Genomic DNA, 25,817 nt, shown 5'->3' with positions numbered 1-25,817 from the left:
TTTAGAGACTTTAAAACAGATGATTTCTTACCTTTCACTGTATAAACCACAGACTCCATTTTGGTTATCAGCAGTGCAAAATTACTTTGACTGATGGAAATTCTATCATATAGTTCTCCCCCAATTACTTATGGTGGATTTCCTTTCTATTATTTAAACAGGCAAAAGTTAGTGAATTGCTCCAGAGTTCCTAAGAATAACTTGTTCCCAATTACTGCTAAGGAATCTTGAGTGAAAGAGAGGAAACTGCCTTTTATTTAGCACTCTACTATGCTTCAGATCTTTCATATATTTTTTTCTCATTTTAACCTCACCAACCTAAAAATAAGGTTTGTGATTTCCATGTCTTACAAGAAGAAACTTGTCTCAATTCTCAGTTCTATAATGACTCTGAAGACCTCATCACCCCATCTGCAACTCTATCCCGAAACATCATACCAATCAAATTTGCAGTTAAAAGATTGAATTTGACACAAGTGACCATGGCTGAAGCCACTTTATTTCACTTTAAAATATAGTCTCTTTATTCATTTTGAATTGCTCCACACAGCTGATTTCCTCCCATCTCCATACTTGAAAGATTGGGTCTGAAAGATTGCTTATTTTCTGTGTCCTATGGGAAATAAATGCTCACTGGTGACTGCAGGACTGTAGTTTCATTAAATTGATGTCTTATGAATTTAACAACATTTGGCCATGTCTGTAACCTCGCCAATAATATTGGGAACTGATCAGCATGGCTGCCTAATTCTAGGAGCCTGAATCAAAATTTGGCCGTTCTGAATTTCCATTCCCATCAATTCTGCCACCTTTCTTCATGAGTTATACATCATCAGTCACAGACCTTACTCTGTGACAGTAGAAAGAGGTGTCAGGCAGTGCCGTGACTGAATATGTCTAACTAGACTCAGAAGTAATACAGGGCCCACTGTAATGATTTCATTTCTACAAAGTATAGGTTTAGTTTTTCTTCCTTGATTTATTCATACAAAAACACTACATGCAAATAACTAATTTGTTCAAGTGTTTTAAGCAGCGGAAAGGAAAAACAGACCAATAACAAAATGCAAGTGATCTAGTAAGCAGTGTGAGAGCAGGAACAGTAGATATGAATTCAGAGAGTGCTATATTGTGAAATATATAAATATTTATGCTAAACATATAAATATTTAAGCTAAATACAAAGGAGACATAGTAGACTACATGTTAATTTCTTAAAGTTGCTTTTTTCTACTGAACTAATGAAAGACACTTGATTATGAGTGCATGATGTTTAAATCATACGTTAATTGCAAATGAGAAATGAATGTAAAAATGAGAAGATATCTGGACTGACCATGTGGCATGTAAGCTTTGGAAGATGAGGTAATTCAACAAATAAAACTCTGTATAAATGAAATGTTATTTAATATGAAGAAAAGATAGTACACCAAAAGCCTACAAATAGCAATATTATTTCTCTTCACATTCTTATTAACTTCCCATTTGCTACACATGAAGATAAAATTATTTCAAGCTTTTATCACAATATTTGTTTGTCTTACATGTACCACCTCCATGGAGCCTCCTTTAATTTCCTTAAGGAAAACAATTAATGATCCTTTCTTCAGCCAAATGCAGAACAACCTGAACTACTGAGTGATGAGCACTTGTTATTCATTGCTCAAATGTCTCCTTTCACAAACTGGACCAAGAAGTTTCTAAGGAAAGAATGACTGAGTGCTATGCATCAAGAAAACCCTAGGACACAGCATTGTACCCAGCACAAAATTGCTCTTAAAGTGAGATGAAGAAATATACAGCAATACACATTATAACTACAGCACATTCTTGGTAACATAAAATTAAAGGAGTCTGGGAACTTTCTCTGGTAATGTATGACCTGCCATACTAAGGTCTCCAGCTAATAACTTCAAGGTCTCATAATTTTCTCATAACTGTTCTGTCCCTGTTCTACTTCTCAACCCCATTTGTTACAGTTCCATCCATCAGAAAACCAAGAACATTACTTTGTAACTTGATTCTTGACCCCAGACCCTTGAATTCAAGTTAAGCCAATACAGTATTGTGAGAGTCATCCTTGTCCTGAACCAACCTATTTGACTCATCTAAATACTATACACATTCCTCTGTGATATATTGTTTTAGTCATTTTGCACTGTGTGAAAATCTCAGTACCTTTCTAGAGGCAAAAGTGAAAAAGGTTTTGCAAAAACAAAGCATCTGCATAAAGTCATGGGTAAAAGATTTTGTTCCCTATGTTCCCAAAGGCTTACAGCTCAGACTCTTGTTCCAACAATAGATCATGGTGTGTATTAACACCAGGGAGTACTTGGCTTTTCCTTCATATAAATGCTTTCAGCAACGTCGGCATACAAGCCAGGTTTTCCTGCTAACCTGCATGAAGCTATTTCACTGATTTTGTAATAAAGTATGTCAGATTCATTTTCACTCACTGTACACACTGAGAGCTTAATGCCATTCAGGGCAACTGGTTCAGCAATGTTTTCTTTCTTTTTCTACCCCCTCTTTTTTCATTGGAAACATTTCCCCCCCAAAAATGAATAAGTCTTACAGTCAAGATGTTAGTTGTGTAAAAAGCATTAAAAGATGTGTTTTGTTTGTGTATTATAGTTGATGTATTTGTCACTTCAGATAATCCAGGTTTAATTCTAAGAGTCTGATATTACTTGGTTGCCCAATTTGCTTTATTTTTCTAACTTGGCTTCATACTTTTTAGACATTTATTATATAGAATAACTTACAAACATTTTATTTTAAGGGAGATAGTGTCTACTGCAAGATTTAAAGTAGTGGAGTAACATGATCTCTTTTCTCTTAAAGACATATCTCTAGCTGCTAGTAAGAAATGGATTTGGGGTGGGGGTGAGTACAGAAGGGAAGAAAACAGGATAATCAAGTAGGTCAGGCTGTGATCTGAACTAGGGCGGGTAAGGCAGGAATAGAAAGAAGAGGATGGCTTAAAAGGTACATTTTGAAAGAAGAATTAAACAACGTAGATGGACAGTTCTTTCTTGAGGCTAGAATGCCCTTCCATTTTTTATCTGGCTAAATGATACTCTTCCTGCCAAGCTTCCATATCCAGGAAGCCTTCTCTACCCTTCTCTCACTGAATAATGGTCTTCTGATTGATGCCTTAGCACCATGCCTTCATCTTACAGAATAAACTCTCTCCAAGCATTTCTTTACTTGCTTATCATCCTCAGGAGACTCTGAAGTGTTCAGAATCAAAATCAACACTTTCCATTTCTGTGATTGTGGTGCCAAGCAATATTTTTAATATGCACTGGGCTTACTGATTAAGAATGTTTGGCTGTATTAAACAGAATACTTAACTTTCAATGGCTTAAATATTTGATTTTTTTACATATAACAAGATGCATAGAGGCAAGTGTGCACTGAAGTTCATTCAGTTGCCCAATTTCCTTCATTATTGCAAAATAGCCTTACTGGCAGTAAACACTGTATTTGCATTCAAAGCCAAATGAACTGAGAGATCTGGAGACAAACTTTTTCTTTTCTTTTTATCAGATAAAGCCAAAAACTTTTCAGAAACTTCCCCAAACTGTCATGTTGAATTGGACAGAACTGCTTCCAAGAAACTCATAGGTTCAAGAGAGGCTAGGAAAGCAAGTATATAGATTTTCTGTCTTCTGTATTGAAGTGAGAAGGAAGAAGGGCATCTGAAATCCTTAATAACTGAGTGAGTCAACCGTGCATGCTTCACCAGATGTTCAAAACCATATTTTAATAAATTATATAAATATTTAATGATTAATAAATTTCAGGTAATATATACTCATCTATGCTAAATTAATAAAAGACAATTGATGATTAATCTCTACTCTTTGATATAAAATTGTGCTCAAATTAAATTTTAAATATTCTTTTCTGTTGTAGATATTAACTCAAATTTGACAATCATTATAAAACTTACTTTGCAGGCTTATAGAGACAGTGGTCTCTACACTTATATGTTTCTGTTTAATAAGCTTAGATTGTCATAACAAAATACCATAGACTAGGCTGTTTAAACAACAGAAATGTAATTTTCTTACAGTTCTGAAGGCTGCAAATTGGAGATCAGAGTGTCAGCATGGCTGGATTCTGGTGAGAGCTCTTTTCCCGGCTTGCCAATGGCCACCTTCTCACAATGTCTTCATATGTTGAAGAGAGAGAGAGAAAATAAGAAAGGGAAAGAAATATTTCTTTTCTTTTTATAAGATCACAGTCCTACTGGATTAAAGCCTTATCCTTATGGATTCATTTAACCTCAAATACCTCCTAAAGACTCCCATCTCCTGATAGAGTCACCTTGGGGGTTAGCGCTTCATCAAATGAATTTGGGGGCAACACAATTCAGACCATAGCATCTATATAGCCAGCTAGCTATTTTCTATGATTTGTAAAAACACAAAAACAATGACGACAACAACAGCAAGAACAAACCAATTTTTTCAGCCGGTCCGTGAATACATACATTTGGATATCTGGCATTAACTTATATCACTTTTACATTTAAATGCATTTCATTTAGAATGGGAGGTGAAATATATTGTATATTTTTTCAACAGTTCTATTGGACGACGTAATGTTTCACACAAGCACACACACACACACACACACACACACACACACATTCCTGAAGGCATCATCACGATCAAGGCAAGTAATATATCCATCACTCTTAACTTCTTTCTCATGACTTCTTTCTCATGACTTCTTTCTCATAAAATAATTTCTGTCTTTCCTCACACCCTCATCCCAAGGTAAGTGCTGATCTTCTTTCTGTTTTCTGTCAATATATTTGAATTTTATAAAATTTTACACAATCATATAGGATGGATTTGGGGGGATCTGATTTCTTTCAATCAATAAGTTTTGAGTTTTATCCATCTTTAGTTTTTATCCATCTTTAGTATATACTGATAGTTTATTCCTTTTTATTCTTCAGTAATACAGTACTTCAATTATGGCCATACCACAATCTGTCAATTCATCTACAGACAGACATTTGTTGTAACCATTTTTTGGCAAATACAGATGCTATAAATTTTGTATACAAATATTTATGTAAATATATGCCTTCATTTCCTTTCGGTAAATATTTAGGCGTGAAATTGTTGGGTAGTATGGAAGGTGTATGTATAACCTTTAATGAAATATTCAAAGCCTTTTCTAAATACTTGTACCATGTACATTCCACCAGCATTGCATGAGAGTTCTGGTTCCTTCACATCCTCCTGACCTCCATACAGTCAGTCTTTTTCAGTCTTAGACAATCTATTAAGTGTGTTGTAATACCTTATCATAGTTTTATTTTGCATTTCCTTAAGGACTAATACTGTTGCATACATTATTATGTGCTTATTTAATAGCCACATATCTTCTTCTATAATATGTATGTTTAAATATTTCTTTTTTTAGTAATCTTTTTTAAGTTTTGAGAATTCTCTATACAGCCCAAAGATAAGTCCTTTGGTCAGACATGTGACCTACAAGTAATTATTTCCAGTCTCTGGCTTGTCATTTGATTCTTCTAATAGTGTCTTTTGAACAGCATATATTATTAATTTTGATGAATCCAATTTATAAATTTTTGAGAGATCATGCTTATGATATTGTATCAAAGGGATCTTTGCCTTAGTAATATCATGAAAATATCCCCCTATATAATCTTCCAGAAGTCTGACAGTTTTCTCTTTTCCATTAGGCCTATACTGACTAGTTTTTGCATATGTTACAGATATGGATCAAAGTGCATATATGTATGTATGTATGTATATATCTATCTATCTCAAATTGATCCAGTGCCATTGTGGAAAAGTTTACCTTTTGTTGATTATTAGAGTAATGCTGATTTTACAGAAGGAGTTGGAAAGTATTTCTACCTCTTCAATTTTCTAGAAGCATTTCTATAGAATTGATATTAATTCTTCTTTAAAATGTCATAGATGTCACCAATGAAGCTATCTGGACCTACCTTTTCAACCACAAATATGGAGAAATTTATTCAGCTAATCTATTGTTTACTGAGCTTTGGGTTTGTCATTTTTGAAGAAATGTCCATTTTATACAAGTTGTAAAATTTATTGGCATTGAGTTATTGACAATATTCCATTAGTATATTTTTAATTCTAGTAGAATTAGCAGCATCTTCACCTCTCTCATTCCTTATATTAGTAATATGTGTCTTTTCTCTTATTTTTCCTACTCTGGTTATAGGTTTATCAATTTAAATTCCTGTCTGGAAGGACACACTTTTGGTTTCATTGATTTACTTATTATTTTTCTGTTTTCTATTTTCATACTAACCTCTACTATTTATTTTCTGCTGCTTACTTAGGACTTAATTTGATATTTTTAAAACGTTTTTAGAATGGAAGAAAATTAATTTGAGATCCTTTTCTTTTATAATAAAGGCATCCAATGCTATAAATTTTCCTCAATGCAGTACTTTATCTATATCTCACAAATTTTGGTATGTTGTATTTGCATTTTATTTTCTAATCATCATTTTTGATTGCTTTTCTGACCTATCATTTTAAAAGTCTATTATTTAGGTTTTCAAATATTTGATGATTTTTCAAATTTATTTCTGATATTTATTTCTAATTATTGCCCAATTGTCTTAAAACATGCTTTCTGTGATTTGATTCCATGGAACTTTATTTAAATTTGCTTTATGGTTTAGAAAATGGTCCATATGGTAAATTTACTTTTGTATACTTGAAAACAATTTGTGTTCTGTTGTTATTAGGTGGAATGTTCTATAAATGTCAGTGAAGTAAAAGCTCTGGGATAAGATACCAAAGCATTTATAATTATCATGTTCCCACGATGAATTAACTCATTAATCACTACTAAATAAGCCTCTTTACACCTGGTAATATTTTTGCAATGAAGTCTATTTTGGCTGATATTAATGTAATCATCCCAGTCTTCTTTGACTAGTGTTAGCATAGTATATCTTTTTCTCTTCTTTTACTTTTAACCTGCATGTTACTTTTAAATCTGCATGTTTATATTTAAAATCACTTTCTTTATGGCAGCATATCATTTTTTCTTGCTTTTTATCCATTGGATGACCTCTGCCTTTTAATGGAGATCTTTAACTTATGTACCTTTATTGTAAATATTGATACAAGTGTGTCCTTATATATATATAATATTGCTATTTGTTTTATATTTATCCTATTTGTTCCTCTCAAAACTTCTCTTTCTTCTTCCTATGAAGAAAGCAAAGGATATGGATGTACTCATTTTGATATATCTGTCCTGTTCTGTCCAACATGATAGCCACTTGAAACATACGGCCATTGAGTACTTGAAGTATGAGCAGTTCAAATTGAAATATACTCTAAATATCAAAGATTTAGGAAAAAAAAAAGCAAAATGTATTATTATTTTCTAAATGTATTACAAGGTGAAATGATATTTTTTGATATAAAAGATTTAAGAATTACATTATTAAAATGAATTTTGCTTGTTCATTTTTACTTTTTTAATGTGACTTCTAGAAAATTTAAACTATATATGTGGCTCACATTATACTCTTTCTAATAGATAGCACTGTCTTAGATCATGAATCAGCAAACTATTTTTTATAAAGCGCCAGATAGCAAATGTTTGGCTTTGTAGGACTATAGTCTCTGTCACAACTATGCAATCCTGCCATTTGTATCATGAAAGTAGCCTTAAACAACACATAATAAATGGGGGTGGCTGTGCTCCAACACAACATTATATACAGAATTTGACAGAGTGGATCTGGCCTGTGGCCTTTGACTTGGCGCCCTTCTGATACAATAATTTTGATAAATGAAGCTATGAATAATTTATGATCAAAGAACAGAAAGAAAAAAGCCTTGTTCCCTGATGATACTAGGGGCTACCACAGCAGCCCCTGACCAACAATGTTTTAGGTATAACAAAAATAAACTGTCTCATTTATGCCTCAGTATTTTTAATATATGTAGCTAAATCTAATTAAGTCCATATGTCATGATTCCATTATATGATTATGCAAGTTTAAAATTCATAAATTCCTCAGTCCATCCTCAGTCCAAAATTGGCCACTTCCATGTTCACTGTCACTTTCATATAGCTAATTAATATACAACTTGTCTTATTATCTTTCTATATCATCAACCAATGTCTAGTAGGTTTGCTATGTACTAAGCTAATATTTATTAAGTACTAGTGGAGTAAATAAATATCAGTATCTTGTGCAAAAAATGTATGTATCGCTTAAGTTTCTACATCTAAGAAATCAACCTCAGTGAGCAAAGAAAAAAAAGCTCAATTAGTAAAATAATACTACCAAATGTAAAAGAATTCATTATTCAAAACCTTATTTTCTTCACAGCTACAAACTTTATGAAAAATAATTCTCATTAAATATGATAGCTCAAAGTAATGCATCAGCTAATTCACTGTTTCATATGCTGATTATGATATGAAACATCACAGCTGATTCTATTTTTTAAATCTAGTTACCTATACAAATTGTATGGCTTTATGTTAAATTTGTATTATATGCTTCCTAACATCAGATGACTTGGCAGTTCTCGCCAGCTTACATTGAATTGACATTCAATAAAGCCAGGTTCAACATCTTCTAAATAATACAGCAGAAAATTAAGTAGGACTTAAAAGATGTATAAGTTAAGACAATTTTGTGTGGAGTTAATGCTAATAGTACTATTACAGAATGTTAGAAAAACTCTAGAATGAAAAGATTTACCTCTTTTCATAAACAAACAAACAAATCTTCCTGGTGCCCTATTCCAATGTATAAAATTCCAACAACCTATAATGTGGAACTAATATGTAGCCAAGACAATACCCATGGGAATAATGTTGACAAGAAGAGAGAGGCCAGTAGGTTAAATTGCAGCAAACACCACTCATTGCACCACAATTTGCTCATTGCTCAATATTCATGACCTTTGCATTCTAAAATTTTTTATCCCACTATATTCTTTGTATATAGACAAAAAAACAGGCATATCAGAAAGGTTGAAAAACATATTCAATGTTGCTGAACTAGTACACTGATTAAAATTCAAGTCTGGTTGATGTGAAAACTGATACCTTGACAATACAGTCTAAGACAGTAGATGATTGATATGCTTTTCTGTGAATTATAATCTCATCTAGAAAAAGGAATTACTTTCAGACACCAATGAGGAAAGAATGAATTGTCCAGTTGTCACTGATTATGACAGTGGTGTCAGTGAACTTATATAAGAAAACTCACCTAATGGATTTTCTAAGTTGCTAGAAGTCAGCAAGAGCAAAGATAAATGTGACATCTATAATACTCAACTTATTTTTTCTTGTCATGGCTTTTTTGATTATAGTTTCATACATTTCCAGGGTACAGCTGGTTTGAATTGGCTTCATAACCTCAGGAATAAAACTAATATAACCTCTTCATTAAAACCTCAATTTTCAATGACTCCAGGCTTCTCTCCTGGTTGATTATCCCACAATGTATATTTTTCTGAAATACCCATCTTCACATAATTTGAAAAAAATCATAATGGAGCTTTCAAGTGCTCAACAAATTCAATAACAATGAATTGATAACTCAAGATAAATACCATTAAATACTGAGGAATATTTGCAGCCATCATCACCATCAGTTGAGATTCTAAAAAGGCCCCACTGTGTAACTGACTATTCTTTTAATTTACACACACACACGCACGCACACACACACACTCATGGTAACCAGTTCAGCATGGGTTCTAGAACCAGCTGCAGTCTTTTTTATAGTAACAACAGCAAAAAAAAACTCGGGCGCTTAAGTCATAATGCTGCAATGAACACTGGGATGTATATATCTTCTCAAATTAGAGTTTTTGTTTTCTTCAGATGAACATCCAGAAGTGGAATTGCTAGATTGTATGGTAGTTCTATTTTAATTTTTTGAGGAGCTTCCTATACTGTTTTCCATAGTGGTTGTACCAACTGACATTCCCACTGACAGCGTATAAGGTTTCCCTTTTCTCCACACCCTCACCAATCCTTGTCGCTTCTTGTCTTTTTGATAACAACTATTCTGACTGGTGTTAGGTGATATCTCATTGTGGTTTTGATTTGTATTTCCCTGATGAGTGATGTTGAGCACTTTTTCAAGTACCTGTTACTCATCTGTGTATCTTCTTTGGAAAAATATCTATTCAGGATGCCTGCTCATTTTTCAGCAGGTTGTTTGGTTTATTTTGATACTGGACTGTATGAATTCTTCATATATTTTGGACTTAAGCTCCTTATCAGATACAGGCATACCTCAGAAATATTGAGGGTTGGGTTCCAGACCACTGCGATAAAGCAAATATAGCAGTAAAGTGAGTCATGTGAATTTTTTAGTTTCCCAGTGCATATAAAAGTTGTGTTTATACTATACAGTAGTCTATTAAGCATGTAATAGCATTATGTCTAAAAAAAAAAACGTACGTACCTTAATTTTTAAAAAAAATTTATTGCTAAAAGATGCCAACCATCGTTAGAACCTTCAGCAAGTCATAGTAGTAACATCAAAGGTGACTGATTACAGATCACCAAAACAACTATAACAATAATGAAAAAGTTGGAAATATTGTAAGAATCACCAAGATGTAACAGAGAGACACAAGATAAGCAAATACTTTTGGAAAAAATTGTGCCAACAGATTTATTTCACACAGGGTTGCCACAAAGCTTCAATTTGTAAAAAAAAATGCAGTATCTGTGAAGAGCAATAAAATGAGGTATGCTGGTATATTGTTTGCAAATATCTTCTCCCACTAGGTTGTCTTTTCTTTTTGTTGATGGTTTCCTTTGCTGTGCAAAAGCTTTATAGCTTGATGTAGTCTCATTTGTTTATCTTTGCTATAGGCACCCCAGTATTCAGTGAAGCATTATTTACAACAGCCAAATATAGATATATATATTTACAATGGAATAATACTCAACCGTAAAAATAAATGAAATCTTGTCATCTATGATAACATGGATAGACCTAGAGGGTATTTGCTAAGTGAAATAAGATAGACAGATAAATACAGATACCATATTATTTCACTTTAATGTGGAATATAAAAAACAAAAGAACAAACATAACAAAATAGAAACAGACCCATTGATACAGAGAACAAACTAGTGGCTGGCAGAGTGGAAGGGGATGAGGAGATGGGAAAAGTAGGTAAAGGGGATTAAGAGGTACAAACTTCCAGTTTATGAAATAAATAAGTCATGGGGATCTAATGTACAGTGTGGAAAATATTGTCAATAATTGTAATAACTTTGTATTGTGACATATGGTAACCAGACTTATCATGGTGATCATTTTGTAGTGCATAAAAATATTGAATCACTATGTTGTACAGCTGAAACTAATAAAATGTTGTAAGTTAATTATACTTCAGTTTAAAAAAAAGTCCTATTTCTGAATCCACATCACTCCCAGTATTTCCCCTTCCTTTATAACATTCTGGGTTCAATCTTATCTTCAATGAGATATCCATCAACTCCACCCATATTGCCCACCCGCCTCTGTCCATAGCAAACGTTTTTATTTCTTTTTACATGTTTTGACCTTAACTAGGTAAGTATTTAAGACCCTTTACTCGCTGGGGGAGTTCCAAGCTTCACTATACAAATTAATTGAATTCGAATGTATAGATAGGGATAATGTGCTACCTTCTGGGACATATTGGCTTTAACAAAATTCCTGGTTTAATTTTAAATTTATTTACTGGGAGAAAGATGGCACCTAACTTAACACACCAAGAAAATAAAAGCCTCATCCCTCTTCTCAGTCAAAATATCCCATTTGGTACATATACACTTGAAAGCATGTGCACCCCTCTCCCACCCCCCACCCCCCACAGACACATAGCACAGTATCTCATTTTTACTTAAACTAGTTTTTTTTTTTTTTTTTTTCCTCTTTTGAATGTGAGTAATGCTTTCTGGAAAGAAAAAAAAAAAGCAGCAAGTCAAAACTGTTTAAGTACTGTGTCTCCTTCAAGTTATTATGAGACATACTGAAACAATAATGGATTCGGGGGCCAAATTCTAAGGAATCGAATGCTTGGGAAGGAGGTCTGAATATCCGTTGGAATGAAAGACCTATTAGTATGTGGGGATTTTACCAAAGTTCAGGGAAATCCTACTGGGGTGCAGTATATCTAAGAAGGGTAATACAGGACTTAAGAGACTGAGGAAGGTGGGGAGTCTCCTGGAAGAGAACTGCATCAAAGGCAATAAATATACTTCTGGATTTACGAGCTTTTAAAGATTCACCAAGTGGGAATCCCTCTCAGAAGAGTTAGGCAGTTTTGTTCTTTTTTACTGTAGGTTTTAATGGTTTGCCTGAGAATGAAAACCATGCTTTGCAGTTTTCTGTTAGACTTGGGAAAGCAGAACAACCTCTAAAATCCACCAGCAAGCACAAAACTTTGTGGAGAGGCATCTTGTGCCAATAATGACAAAGGCATATGAAAGCTGGAAGTTGCGTATGCTGTAAATACTGATTATTCGTACAACATGTTCATCATGTTGGTGATTGTCTGGTACTCCCAGTGGCAATACAAGCTGAGGTTTTAAAAAAACACACTTGCTTGATTTGAAGCACAGGTACCCAAATAGAATAAAACAATGGGAAGGAAAGTTCCAAAGTAAAAGAGATGAATCAGATGAAAACGATAAATATTTTGGTTCCCTGGGGAACTGAATAGGAACACATGGAGGGACTTGAGATTGCCTAGCCCTCAGTAAACCCTGCATGATCTTGCTATCCATCATTTCAATATTTGATGAGTGGTCTTGTAAAAACCAAATATTTAACCAGATGAGGTAAAGTATTGGAACACTGCAGGAGCCCCAATCGGAACACTTTCAGATTCATATTTTTTACAACAAAGACTTTTTACCGATCAAAACTTGTGCAGATTAGGCTGGGCTCTAAGATTCATACAACTAATGTACAATATCTGGATTACACATATACAAAAAATTAATTTCTAAATAGCATTAACCCATTTCTGTAGGCTAGGAGCATTATATTAAGTTACAAAAATTGTGTGGCCAATTATGAAAATTAGGATGGGGGATTTTTCTTCTATATTATCTCTAAGTAATAGGTATAGTTTAGGAATCTGGACTGGCTACTGAAGAGCACTTAGTCAAGTAATTTAAACCATCTGTGGCTTTGTTCCTCTCTGTCAAAAGAATATTCATTTCAGGGGATTATCATGTGATTACATGAGGTAATAATAGCAAGCACACAGCGCTCACAATGTACGAGGCACTGCTCATGTGTTACCTCATTAAATCCTCATAGAATCTCTATGAGGTAGGTCTTATTATTATCCTCATGAACAGATGATAAAATTGAGGTACAGAAAAGTAACTTCCCTAAGGTCCCATAGTAGTGATAAAGCCTGGATTCAGCAACCCAGGCAGCCTAGCTCCAAACTATGTATCTTCAACCACTTTGCATATTGTTTCTATCAAATAGGACATATAAGTACTTAGCACAATGCCTCATGCAAATTAAGTTCTCAAGTGATATTCATTATTATTATTACAAATTAATACACTATAATTTATAAGTTGGCATAACTTTTTCAGAAGCAAAATTTCAATATAAGTTCTGGTTTCAGCTCCAACTTTTATGTAAAGGGATTAGAAGTCATTACTCCTATCTTTAGTAAGAAAATGAGGGGAAAAAAGTCACTGAAAACCCATGACTTTTCCTGGACTCATCAGATGATTGAGGTCACAGGGCAAACTGCTGTCCTGAAATCTGGAGACAAGCAAATCCAGAGTCACAGCTGAGATCTGTTTATTGGAGAATGCCCTGGAGTCATAAACTGGTAGGAATATTTAAGTGGAAATTCTTTTAATGAATTGCTGGAGGCTAATGTGCATTGACTAGAGAGTGAGAAACCCCTGGGGCTTGTGAGGGGCTCCCACATTTTCCAGGCTTTTGTATCCAGGGGTTTCACCAGGTTTTCAAGATGAACAGCCAAGAAATAGTCCCTAATGACACTGGCAGGGGCAGGGCAAAGGTAACCACTAAAATATGCCCATAGTGTTCTCCATTACAAAGGCCTACTCTACCAGAAGGGGAACTAAGAAATCCCTATGAAGGATACAGCCTAAGTGCACAGGCCTACCCCCTAAAAGACTGAGATGCAATCACAGGATTATAGAATTGTTGCCATCCTTCAAACCTTACCACCACAGCAAAAGAACTCCTGTGTAATAACAGTGGCTTACAGCCAAAAAAATAACTGCAATACACAGACTAACTGAGGAGCAACTGATGGGGAAGTCCAAAGACTACAAGAAAGACAAAAACAAGGACACTTAAATTTGAAGCCTCTGGCACCTACAGCTATAGTAATCATTAAGCACGGTCCAATGCCCAGCCAGATTAATATGAAACCTCACACTAAAAGCCTATTTACCTCAGTTGCTATTACCCAGTTTTCAATAATAAATTACAAGGCATACCAAAAGGCAAGAAAATCACAATCTAAAAAGACAAAGCAAGAATCAGACCAGACTCAGAAAAGACACAGCTTTTGAAATTATCAGATAAGGAATTTATATGATTAATATGTGAAGAATTCTAGTGGAAAAAGTGAACACCATGAAAGAAGAGATGGGTATTATAAGCAGAGAGATGGAAAGAATAAAAATAAATGCTAGAAAAAAAAACTTCAACAGAAATGAAAAATGCCTTTGATGGGTCCAATAGTAGATTGAACACAGCTGAAAAAGGATTAGTGAGCTTGAAAATATGTCAACAGAAACTTTGCATTCTAAAATGAAAAGAGAGAAAGAATGAAAATAATAAAGAATAGAACATGCAAGAACTGTAAGACAATTTCAAAAACATACACATTATAGAAATACTAAGAGAACAAAGAGGGAAGGTGCAGCTGAACAGTTTGAAATAATGACAGAGAGCTTTCCAAAATTAGTAACAGACACCAAACTACAGGTCAAGAAAGCTCAGAGAACATCAAGCAGGATAAATACCAAAAAAACATACACCTAGGTGTATCATAATCAAATTGCAAAAAAGCTAAACAAAGAGGGCTTCCCTGGTGGCACAGTGGTTGAGAGTCCGCCTGCCAATGCAGGGGACATGGGTTTGTGCCCCGGTCCGGGAAGATCCCACATGCCGCGGAGCGGCTGGGCCTGTGAGCCATGGCCGCTGAGCCTGCGCGTCCGGAGCCTGTGCTCTGCAACAGGAGAGGCCACAACAGTGAGAGGCCCGCGTACCGAAAAAAAAAAAAAAAAACAAAGAGAAAAATCTCGAAAGAAGAGAAAAAGAATTATGGTTATAAAGGAACAAAGATAAGAATTACATTGGACTTCTCTTTAGAACACATGCAGACAAGAAAAGAGTGAATATGTAACATGTTGAAAGAAAAATTACAGTACAGTGGGTATTTATTATCTAAATATTCATTATGTAGAGTTTAGAGCAAACTAACATTAATATGAACATATTTTTAATAAACTGAGAATTCATTATATTAGTCCTGGTTATGGATTGAATTGTGTTCCCTCAAAATTCATATGTTGAAGCCATAAACCCCCAACGTGACTGTATTTGGAGATAGAATTTTTAAAGAAGGTTAAGGTTAAATGAAGTCATAAAGCTAGAGACCTAACACTTTAGGACTGGTTTGCTTATAAGAAGAGGAAGAGACACCAAAGATCTCTCTCTCTTTCTCTCTATGCATTCAGAGAAAAGACCATGTAAGGACACAATGAGAAGGTGTCCATCTACAAGTCAGGAAGAGAGGTCTCACCAGAAACCAACTCTGCTTGCACCTTGACCTTAGACTTCTGGCTTTCGAAACTGTGACAAACTATTTTTTGTTGTTTAAGCTACCCAGTCTGGTATTTTGTCATGGTGATCCAAGCAGACTGATATACTCTTCCCCAAATCAGCTGTCCCTATTTTACAATAATGTGTATCCCTGTCTGTTTGACCAGTCTAACTTTTCTATATATTAGATATCACAAAATATAATGGAAATGGAATTCAAATTGATTATCAAGTGAAATGGCAAATTCTAACATACAGAATTTCAGGAAGCTGATAAAAATGTTAGAGAATTTCTGGAATTCATGCAAAATCATCACCCAGGGGACTGTCTACAAAGAAAGTCACCCACCATATCAGTAAACAAAGGATGTTGCAGCCATCAAGCCATTAGCCATCAGCCACTGCAGCAGCCCCAGACTGTGTACCCTAAGGGGATTCAGGATGGAAAAGAACAGGATACTGGCCCTAGATAGCTGAGGTGCATATCAAAGGAATGATTTTAAAGAGCCCAGACTCTTGCATGTTCCCATACATAAAAAAGCACTAAATTCATTAACTTGAGATGTCTGTTTTTCTTTAATTAACAGTAATCTTTTGGTGTCTTGTTCAGACTGCCTGGTTTTGTTGCAAAAACTCCTATATACCCTGTCTCCTTCCTTATCTCTTCAGAGCATCCCTCAGAGCTGAGAAGCTATCTTCCTGGCTTAAGTCCTCAGTTCTGTCTGCCAAATAAAATAATTCTCAACTTTTAGGTTGTTTATCTTTTTCAGTCGAAAGAGCTAGACCTCTAAAAATGATAATAATAATAGATTCTTTGGAAGAGAAAGTTTTCATTATTAAGGAGTTACTACAGGATAATAAAAACTTCAATAATGCCCAAATAGGTTTATTAAATTATTTTCTTTAGACGATGTAAAATGATCACAGGTTATTTTTTTCATGATAAAATTGTCAAAAGAAATTTCAGAAAAAATCGGAAAATGCTTAATTTTACCAAGATGTTTGTATATTTTAATAAATTATTAATCTGAGGTTTATAATTAAAATGTATATGGTTGTATTTTAATAAAATGTTACTCTCTGACTTAAAAAATTAAGCTGAAAATATTTGGTCAATTCTTTATTGATGATGAGGACCAAGAAGAATCTTATTAATATTATATCTAGAACCTTGCTTCTAATTAGCATAAGAATTTCTGAATTTGAAATAGAAAAATAGGTGGTATTCCTTTATTGCATTATATGTCAGTAGCTTTTGTGGGGATAATATCAAAATATATACAGTTGAATACGCTCTTTAATTTACACATTCAGTAAACATTAAACCAGAAGATTTACCACGTACCTAATGAATCTTAAACTTCAGGGCCATTTGCTCACAAAGACTCAAAGGTGAGACAGTAGCCGTTGTTTCGTATGGTCCTATAATTATGTTAAATTTATACAATTAAAATATTTTAACAGTTAGTTAAGACTGATAATCTCTTCAAGTAACAACTTCCCCTCTGTCACACCTCTCCTTTTGTGTCAGGGAACACTGAAGCAGCCATGGGCATCTTGGCTAGATGGTAGCAGAAGTTGAGTTGGGGATACATAAACTTTGTATTTAGTAGATGAAACCGCTTTCATGTACTGTCAAGGCATTTTGAATCCACCATATAGGAATGGTGGGTACCCCTACGGGCCCTGTGCTGAGTCACCCATAATCATGTCACAAACTTTTACAGCCACAGATCACGATGGGATATAAATGTGTCCCAAGATACGCAACAAAAGAAATATGTAAATAATAGAGGTATGAAAAGGACAGAGCTCAAAAGATTTGGAACTTCCCTGGTGGCGCAGTGGCTAGGACTCTGTGCTCACAATGCAGGGGGCCCAGGTTCGATCCCTGGCCAGGGAAATAGATCCCACATGCATACTGCAGCTAACAGTTCACATGTCACAACTAAGGGGCCCACATGCAGCAACTAAGATCTGGAAGAACCAAATAAATCAATAAATATTTTTTTTAAAAAAGATTTTGTTGTTATTAGAATATTCTTTTAGTCATAAGTATAAAATTGTAAGAAGAGTATTTAGTTCTCATCAGCGCCTAAATCAGAGGAGAATTTCTCTCTGTCAGGCATATACTTGGTAATACATATGACTACAAAAACATCATGCATTTAAAAATGAGAATTATGTAAAACAAAATTTAATAAAATTCTTATGTTTCTAGGACACAAACCTATAGCAATACTACAGAAAGTATATCTGAAATATCTCATATACAAAAGAAACTCAATGGAAGTTTCCCAAGCTTCAAAATAATTTTTAAAATCCACATGACGTAATCAATACTTATTTGTGAAACTGAAAGAACCTTTTGTAAATTGTCATTATTAATTTAAAAATAATCAACCATGCTAGTGGAAATATTGAATAGCATTCTCTCTAAAGAAAATAATAATTTAAAAGTGTTATAAAGAAATAATCAGAGAATATATAGCCAAAGCCAAAGTACAATAAATGATATGTCTGGCAGTTAATTATAGAGAGTTGAATTTTTTTTAATGTATGATGAATTTGTCAGCTTCTTCAAATTTCTATTGTGCTTTTTTTTGTTAATTCTAAATAAATATTCACAACCATTCCTATTTTGTATCCTTTTCCTTAAAGAGCACTCCCAAAAGTATTGCTTTAGGTCCCATAAAATCTGGATCTACTCCTGTTTATGAGGCAGATATAACTGTATCACTGCTGAAACTGCCTCTCAGAAAAATTAAGCACCCTGCCCTAATTTACAGGGAAATGAATGCTGAGACTGGAATTTGATTCCGAGATTGTCATTTCAAAGTCCATGCTAATGCAATGCGGCCAGTCTTCTAATCCCTTCTCAGATAAGGTGAGAGAGGCAATAATAGCTCTCTAATAGAAAGATAGAGACACAGGTAGGGTCTATCTCCCTGAACCCTCAGCCAGCTACCTACTACCACCAAAGGTTCCTAAGACAGGTACATTAAAGGACACTCCAAGCAAAGAAATGCTTTCTATTGGGGACTTCATTGTTTTGAGTAATAAGTCAGCATGTGGAAGTCCTTCTATATGATGTGCACCAAGTCAAGTCTTGAAAAGCAGGTAACCTCTAAGGTTTTTCTTTTTTTCTAAATGCATCTACAATGTTAAGAATGAATGAAGCTTTAGCACTCAAATATGCTTTATGTTTTATTATGTGGGAAGTATTTTGAACTCAATGACTATTTACTGTATCATAGCCTGTGACGTAGTCTGCTCACACCTCTTAAGGTAAGTTGTGCCATGATTCACTACAATCCTAATTGCTTTAATTAAGCAGTCAATGATATCCTGGCATTGCATCTTAATTTTATATACAAAAAGGTAGACTTATTTTGCATACATGAACTAAGAGTTGTCAAAGCAAATGGAGATTGTATTCTGCACATAAAGTAATTTTAATTTTCTCTCTAAAATTTCTACGAACATTATTTAAATAAAATTAATATTCAAACTGAAACTTTTAGCTAAAAATAATGAATGTAGACTAAAGTTTCTTTGTATCTTAAACATAATCAAGAGTACAATTATGGTATTTCATTGATGTTATCTAAAACAGTAGAAGTCCTACTGCCTCTAACATGCAAACTTAAAAAAATGGCTGAGGCAGAGGGCAGAATACTGGATTTGAAACTGGAAATTCTGGGCTTGTTTATAAATCCTTCATAGATTTATCTTATGATTGCAAGCTCTTAACCTTTCTAAACTTTACATCCACCAATTATAAAATGGGCATAGTGAGTCCACATCAATGCTGACACCTTAGCTATTCTAAGAATCTTGTAATATGATGTAAGTGACAGCATAATGTGAACTAATTTCTAGGCCATCTTTGACCTGTTTATACAGAAACATACACTATCCTTTCTGTTTGTAGGGTTAACATCAAAACAAGCACCAGAAAGAGAATTATATCCTTGATGCAGTCTATCAGAATCATATAGGGAGGAAATAAATGTGCAGACAAAAGACAAATGATAAACACTTCTTCAGCAAAGTCCTCCCCTTTTCTCACTTGCCAAGGAATCATTATATTCCAACCATTTTTATGCACACAATTGGGTTTTAGTTTAGTTAGAAATTAATTTTTCAATGTTTTACTGTTTGAAATGAACATCATTGTATGTCTTTTCTCAAGCTGTTATTGTGCTAAAAATTCAACAGAAAAGTGAGGAACATAAATTCTTCTGCTTTTCATTATTATTCAAATAATATGTGTCCTGCCATCGGGGAAAATACGCACTTTGAACTTTAAGGGAGGAGCCAGCTAGTCTTTCCTCAAACAAAAAGTCTTCCAAAACCACTCCAAGATCACACAGAACTCCTCACACGTATTTCATGGAATATTACTCTTGAATACTCTACCAATCCGACATATCACTTCAGTTCTCTGTGGCTGAGCTTCATCTGGGAGGATATAGTCTCTATTTTGATGAATCAACCATAATGAAGAGAATAGCAACCAACTGAAACCAATCCAGAACTGACACAGATGTTAGATTAGTAGATAAGAACTTTAAAACAAGTATTGTAACTGTATTACATATATTTTAGTTAGAACTACTGAAAAAAAAAGAAGCACCCAAATCAAATTTCTTGAGACGGAAATTACAATGTCTGGGATGAAGAATACATTGGAGAGCATTAATGCATTAATGGAAGATTATACACTGTAGAAAAAAGATGACTGAAGTTGAACAGAAAAAAAAAAAAATATGTAGTGAACTGTGGGACAATGCCAAGTGACCTAACATGTGGGTAACTGAGGTCTTGAAAGAAAAGAGAGGGGCTTGAGTAATGACAGTGGCAAAAGTCATGAAAGAAAGTGAGGAAGTCGTTATGGGAGACAAAATTGAACTTGGAAACTGTCGAGTTTTAACTAAGGAAGGAAGTTGTGGAAGAATACTGTGATGTTTGTTGAGTTAGAATCTAACCAGATCATCATAATCCCAAGTATAATCCAGAGTTAAATTGAATGGAATGATGGGAAAAGAATAAAACACCCAATAATGTAAACTATGAAAAGGATTGGAGGATTGATAGAAGTTCATGTAGATCTTGTTCGGCTCTTTGTATACTCAGATTTTGATTCTTTTAGCCTCCCAACACCTCATAAGGATTTCTTTACAAATTAGACTTTTCTGCTCCGTGATAAAATAACCCAGAAAAAATATGACACAATTTGAAAAAAATTATCCCCAGGAATATTAATACTGCGATCCCATATTATTAGCTAAACTTCTGACTGACACTAATTTTCCCCCCTGGTTATGTGAAACCTGGTATTATTGATCACTGTCAGAAAATTTTATCATTTAAATGTTTTTTCAAATATTTTACCTAAATCATCTGTCACAGTTAGAGAGCCTTTTTATCTTTAAATATTTATAAGCTCCTTGGAGAAATAAAGAGATCTTCACAGCCTAAATCTGTAAAAATATCTTTTTTCAGGTTTTTATATCTAGTAGACTTCTGACTAAATCATAATGCCTATAATTTGCTGAGCAATTTAGGCCAGCTCCATGAAAGTCTTTAATATGCAATTATGATGATCTAATCAAAAACAGTGGCAGAATTTTTTTCTAATACAGATAAGTAAATTAAAAAACTGCTAAGTATATTTTCCTATGTATACATAACCTCCAATGTTATATCATTGACTGTACAAAATAGTGTTGCTTTAATCTTTATGTATGTAAAAAACTCCATTTTTATAATATGAATATATTTGTTTTATATATAAATCAATATATATTTATATTAGGATTTTGATGAATTATTATAAAGATCTTAGAAAGAATGTTCAATTGCCAACCATAATTCCTTGACACAGCAGTAACCAATTTTAGTGATTTAAAACATATTCCTTCAGGGTTCTCATCTCTGTCAAACATATAGACACACACGTTTAAAAACACATCATGGAGGGCTTCCCTGGTGGCGCAGTGGTTGAGAGTCCACCTGCCGATGCAGGGGACGCGGGTTCGTGCCCCGGTCCGGGAAGATCCCACATGCCGCAGGGCAGCTGGGCCCGTGAGCCATGGCCACTGAGCCTGCGCGTCCGGAGCCACTGCTCCGCAACGGGAGAGGCCACAACAGTGAGAGGCCCGCGTACCGCAAAAAAAAAAAAAAAAAAAAATCATGGACATCTTTTGTAGGTCAGAAATTATAAATGGTATCATCACTTTTAATGATTATGCACTATTTTTTATATCACCATAGTATTGATGGAGATTTGAATTATATTTTTATTTCACCATTAGAAATAGCTCTGAAATGAACATTATAATGTGGATGTTTTTTCATGTATTCTGCTATCATTTATGCACATAATTGTCATCTATATTTTGGTCCATGTACTTTTTCAGTGATTGCCTAATTTCAGTAGTGTGGCTTGATTTCCTCTCCTGCCAACAGAGAGCGCCAAGGAAAACCCTCAACAACAGGTGGGTGTAAAGTGGGGAAGTCTAAGAAATTGTTGGTCAAAATAGTTCTGTGAACAGGTGATGATAACATATACTAAACCAGTGACCACGAAATGGACAGGAGGGAAAATTGAAGAGGCATTTCTGACATGGAAAAAGATTCTCTAGATTAAGATTTCCTTGAGGACAGAGACTTTGGCTCTCTCTTCTTTATTCAGAGCTTATTGTAGTGACTGGCACATACTAAGGAATCAAAAGAACAGGATGGAAAGAATGATGAACGAAAAGAGTATTTACAGCAATGGATGCCTAAATTGTGTCCACACTGAGTGAGAGTAAGGAAATGAAGAAGCCTGTTTTGTTGTGAAAATGGGAGGATCAATACTCACATTGCTATTTCCACCTTGAATGCCATTGTTTTTCATCATTATGTGCATGGAAGCCCCTTCTAAGAATATTTCTCTGTTCTTCAAATCATTACCTCAGAAAACATAAATTTCTTCTCTTCCAAATAATCTTAAACATTTGCTGTTAATTTCTACTCTATGCTATAGTGCTCGATTTTACTTCCTCTACTTGATGGTGATGTCATTGACAAGTACCTTGTTTTTTCACACTTAAATCTCCCATGCTGCCTAGTATAATAGCTTGTACATTATAAATATTTTAAAATTTGTATATAAAAGGAAAATGTGTAACTGAATCCTATATATTATCAGAGTTATTACTGATACTGGTTATCTCCTAATAAAGGAGGCTAGTTTATTTATTTACATTTTTATTATTATATTTTGTGAGTCAGGGAACTGTGTTTCCCACTCACCTGCTGTTTGATTTATGGCATACCGAGTCACACTAAGACTTCCCACAATCTGTGCTCAGGCACCCCTGTAATCAACTCATCAATCAATCTTATTTAGAAGCTAGAGGAGTAATAATAAAGTGTGTGAGAGCAAAGAAGGGAATAAAATATATACAAAAGAAAGACTTTCTGTACACTCTCAATATGTTTCTTGTTACTAAACATGCATTTCTCAGTGCAGTTTCTAATTGTCTTCCTGAAGACTTTGCATATTTTACTATGGAGAAATGCATATAAATTACTTTCCCTTAAATCAAAGAATTGGAAGGTTATATACTGACTTTGCAGAGTAGGACAGATCTTACACAAATAATTGATATCACATTAATATAAATTTTTTCTTGCTAATTAAACATTTGGTAATTATTTTGGATTCCATGAAATAAAATATTTAAAAAATTCCATCTTATCAATGAAATACTCTCACAAAGAGCCAAAAAGTCCTGATTTATGGATACAAGTGTGGACTCTGTAATCAGAATAAAATTTTTAGACTCTTGGCTCTGTTATTTTATTAGGTATAGGACCATGGGTTCCAGTTTTCACAAATCTGTTAAAAGAGACAGTAATATTAATGAAGAGTGTGGTTGTAGAGATTTAAAAAATAAAATAGGTGATGTTCTTACACTGCTTGGCACATAGAAAGTGATGAATAAATATTTATATTGTTTCCATTTATCTGTTGTACTGAGTTAAAGATTCTTGCCACAGTCTCTAATACATTTCCCATTGTATAGATTTGCATATTCTGTGCACTCTCTCACTATTCACATATTGGAGTATTTATTAATTCTGGAGCTACTGCACTTCAAATGTGACCTTTATTAAATGGATTACATCACTTAACTATAGCTCTTGTTTGACAATTCCCTAACAGCAAGATAGGAAATAAATAAACAAATAAGAGACCATTGCAGATTTCTTCTCATGAAGAAAAATACCTCTGCTCAGAAAAATGTCCAACGCATATGGATGCATATAGAAGTAACATTCTCTAGGCCTGGCTTGAATGGGCAGAGATGAAAAACAAGTCTGAAGAGAAGGAGAGATAACAAGAGAGAAAAGCAACTCCACTGAAATCCTCTGTGGAAATACACAGCCGGGGACTTTTTAAGAATGGGGAATGTTTTATATTGTATTTTTATTGCTATGGTTTATATTTTCTATCAAATCTAAAATTATACTAGAAAGAATGTGCCCAGTATTTTTAATAAATCTTGGAAGTGGGTATGTGTTTCACATTTGGCTAAATATAAGGCATAGAGAAGGCTACAGGCATTACTGGAAGTGCAATTATTATTAAAATGGGAACAAGAAAGTGATAAGAACAGACCTTGGAAATGAGAATTTAAGCCACTAGTAGACATCCTATACTGGGTATCAGATTTTCCACAGGACAGAGATGGGAGGTCAAGCCAATTTTATTTAAAATGAATAATTCGATATCAAGGCAACATCAGATCATATATCTTCTTAGTAGTATATTAATTACAGGATATTATACTCTTCAGAAGCATGTTTTTAATTTAATCACACATGTTATTGATTTAATATTTATTATCAATCTTTCTGTAGATAGATAATATTGTTGCAATAAATATCATGCACATCCTTCTGAATAGGTTTATAGAATCTTGCATTGCTGTTCATTTGTTTCCCCCTTCTGAATAGGTAGTTCACATCTTCTCGATAATAATTATATTCAGACAATTTGAAAGATTTTTCCCCCAGAGGCAACATAACTTGTATAACACTAGAACTGGGTGATATCATGTACACTTTTTTTAGGAGTTAATCTTTCTGCAGTTCAATTATATGCTTGTACTATAAACAGTCATATTTAGACAACCAGCATGTCCCCTCAATACATTTATTTGATAGGAGTAGATACTGTCAAGAGCAGAGCTGAGCCACCAGGTGTTGCAGTTGCAGTACTATGGGTACATAGTTCCAAACAATTTCATCATACATATGAACTCTTCCAACACTACTAGGAAACTCCGTCATACTAGCCCTTTATATTTACAAGCCTAGTCTCTGTCTCCTGACAACTACTAAAGTGTTCTCTACCATTAGAATTTCCAGAACGTTATATAATGTTATACAAATGAAAACATATGGTTTTTAAACTTCAGAAATTGTTTTCCACCAATAATAATATCCTAGAAATCCATCTAAATTATTACATGTATTGTGTTTATTTTTGGTGTTGACTAGAATTCCATGGTGTGAATATGGCACAGTTATTTAAACATTTACACACTGAAGGATATTCAAATGTTTCCAGTTTGGAACTGTTACAAAAATCCAATAGGAAGATTCATGTACAGGTTTTAATGTGAATGTATGTTTTCATTCTCTGGGATAAGTGCCCAAGAACATGACTGCTGAGTTGTCTGGTTAGTACCTGTACAATTTTATAACAAACTACCAAATTATTTTTTAGAGTTGCCTGTACCATTTTGTATTTTCACTAGAAATGTATGGATGATACAATTTATCCATTTTCTCACCACTATTTGGTTTTGTCACATTCTTAAAAATTTAAATGTTTGAATAAGTGTGCAGTGATGTTTCATAGTGATTTTAATTTGCATATCACTAA

At 34.0% G+C, this 25,817-nt stretch overlaps 1 long non-coding RNA gene and 1 other non-coding gene across 2 annotated transcripts in view; both read left to right on the top strand.

The window, feature by feature from the left end:
- Positions 1–25,817, top strand: part of LOC125964687 (uncharacterized) — a 480,337-nt gene that overhangs the window by 405,549 nt on the left and 48,971 nt on the right. The window lies entirely within an intron of this gene.
- Positions 17,699–17,771, top strand: TRNAV-CAC (transfer RNA valine (anticodon CAC)). The gene has a single exon. It is a non-coding gene; the product is annotated as a tRNA-Val (tRNA).

Source organism: Orcinus orca, chromosome 6, assembly GCF_937001465.1.
Source record: "Orcinus orca chromosome 6, mOrcOrc1.1, whole genome shotgun sequence".
Taxonomy (NCBI): domain Eukaryota; kingdom Metazoa; phylum Chordata; class Mammalia; order Artiodactyla; family Delphinidae; genus Orcinus; species Orcinus orca.
The sequence above is the reverse complement of the archived record's forward strand: the minus strand, read 5'-3'. Positions and strand labels throughout refer to the sequence as shown.